General features: G+C 56.5%; 1 non-coding gene across 1 annotated transcript in view; it reads right to left on the bottom strand.

The window, feature by feature from the left end:
* The window catches only part of LOC126315965 (small subunit ribosomal RNA), a 1,893-nt gene extending 1,437 nt beyond the window's left edge, over window positions 1-456 (bottom strand). The window contains exon 1 of the ribosomal RNA XR_007556061.1: window positions 1-456. This exon is cut by the window's left edge and continues 1,437 nt beyond it. This is a non-coding gene — a ribosomal RNA (small subunit ribosomal RNA).
* Between the last annotated feature and the right edge of the window lie 2,044 nt (window positions 457-2,500).

The following is a 2,500-nucleotide window of genomic DNA, read 5'->3' as shown; positions in this document are numbered from 1 at the left end:
TTTGCGCGCCTGCTGCCTTCCTTGGATGTGGTAGCCGTTTCTCAGGCTCCCTCTCCGGAATCGAACCCTGATTCCCCGTTACCCGTTACAACCATGGTAGGCGCAGAACCTACCATCGACAGTTGATAAGGCAGACATTTGAAAGATGCGTCGCCGGTACGAGGACCGTGCGATCAGCCCAAAGTTATTCAGAGTCACCAAGGCAAACGGACCAGACGAGCCAATCCGATTGGTTTTGATCTAATAAAAGCGTCCCTTCCATCTCTGGTCGGGACTCTGTTTGCATGTATTAGCTCTAGAATTACCACAGTTATCCAAGTAACGTGGGTACGATCTAAGGAACCATAACTGATTTAATGAGCCATTCGCGGTTTCACCTTAATGCGGCTTGTACTGAGACATGCATGGCTTAATCTTTGAGACAAGCATATGACTACTGGCAGGATCAACCAGGGAGCTGCGTCAACGAGAGCTGAGCAGCCGGCCGCCCGGGAGTGTGTCCCGAGGGCCCGCGCGAACACGCAAGCGTCCGCTCAATTATTCTGCAAACAGGAGGAGGCTGAGCTCCCCTGCACGATACACCTCGAAACCCTCTCAGGTCCCGGCGGCGCGCAGCGCCGTCCTAAGTACTTGGTCGGGTTCGAGAGAGGCGCAATCGCCCGGAGATAGGCGAGTAGACGCTTTCAGTGCGAACACCCGTGCTCCCAACTGAGCTTGCCGCTGCCGACAGAGGCCCGGGAGCGTGCTGTCGTGGCATTGCCGGCGGGAAACAACACGCGCCACCTACGGTGACCGGCAGCTCCAACGCCAGCGCCACAGAAGGGCAAAGCCCCACTTGGGTGCAGAAGCGAACTCTCCCAGCACAGCGCACGCGCCAACACGTCCGCAGAGCTGCGATACAAACCACCTGCGAGAACCGCTGGGGGCGACCGAGCAGCAGACGGCGTCGCGACGCCGAGTGCCGGGCGGCGGCGCATCCTCAACGCACACAGTCCGCAATCGGACCAGCACACTGCAGATGTCCACCGCGCTTCGCACCGGGCTCGGCAGAACCCACTTTGGCCGCCTGGCGCCGCGCGCAGGGTGCGCCGGCGCATAGCTGGGACGCCAGCCGGGCCCGTCGGCCGGCGCTCCTGCCACTGGGCGCCCCCCACCAGCCGGCTGTAGTGCGTGCGCTCACGCAGCGCGCGGCCAGCACGCCGGGCGGCCCCCCCTCACCGGCCGGGGACTGTCCCGCCAAGCCACAGCCTCGTATCGCTTCATACCCACATGGCCAACTCAGGTTCGGGGGCATGGCGGGTACCGCCGAAACAACCGGTTCACAGATGTACCGATCGTCGCTATCACCGATGCACCTGCAGCGCGAACAACCGCTCAACAACTGATTTCCAGTTCATTTGCGGATCTTTGGCAGCAAACGTATACGTCAATCTACATTTGCGAAATCTACGATTCTGGCATGCCTGCATGTTATGTGTCACGACACGCTACATCAGCCCACATACACACTGCGGCATGTACACGAGAGAACACGTGGAAGATGGTCCGCGCACGTGTGCAATGTCCCTTGCGCGGTCGACTGTCAACCGGCCTCTGTAGCATGTCGCAGATGTGGAACGCGGTCCACCGTGCTATCATGTTGTGTGGGGCAATACGATTAAATAGGAAAACCCTCGTCGCTACATCAACAGACGGCTCACGCTGATTCCCGGCAGAGGGAGGAGGGGGGGGGGGGGGCCAACATGCAATACTTTCGTCCGTACCTACTTACCACATGTCTGTACGGCGTACAACAGTGCAATCTCGCTGTAATGGGGAGACGAGACAAGTAGCATCGTGCACAACATATGGCCCTTATGATTCGCCATTGTAGGGCGCAGCCGGTGTACGGTCAAGCATGTGCCACATTATGTCACTCAGTACGTAACGACGGATGATCAGTGTGGGTTACGCGTACATCAGCGGACAGTCCACACAGGCCGTACCACAACGTACACTGACTGCATCGACAACCGAATGCAACTGAACAGCTGCAAGGCTCATTTCACAAACAAACGCCTGACCGACCAGCTTGGAAGGGCAGGAGGGGAGGGCGATATTCGTTCTGTAGCGGTACACCCTTCCAGTGGTTAGCGGGACTGTGTAGAAAGTACGCAACACTCGAAAGACCTTTATGTGAGGGTACGCACCATGGCATCAAGAAATACACATGACACCAGAGGATCCAAGCAGTGAACTATGTTCAGAGGGTTGCTGTTAGGCAAAGCTACATTCCTGTGACGTTACATGTGACAGTTAAGGTGCAGTGTAAGTTAGGTTAAGGTGCAGTGTAAGTTAGGTTAAGGTGCAGTGTAAGTTAGGTTAAGGTGCAGTGTAAGTTAGGTTAAGGTGCAGTGTAAGTTAGGTTAAGGTGCAGTGTAAGTTAGGTTAAGGTGCAGTGTAAGTTAGGTTAAGGTGCAGTGTAAGTTAGGTTAAGGTGCAGTGTAAGTTAGGTTAAGGT

Source organism: Schistocerca gregaria, unplaced genomic scaffold, assembly GCF_023897955.1.
Source record: "Schistocerca gregaria isolate iqSchGreg1 unplaced genomic scaffold, iqSchGreg1.2 ptg000581l, whole genome shotgun sequence".
Taxonomy (NCBI): Eukaryota; Metazoa; Arthropoda; class Insecta; order Orthoptera; family Acrididae; genus Schistocerca; species Schistocerca gregaria.
This window is presented reverse-complemented; position numbering and strand designations above follow the sequence as displayed.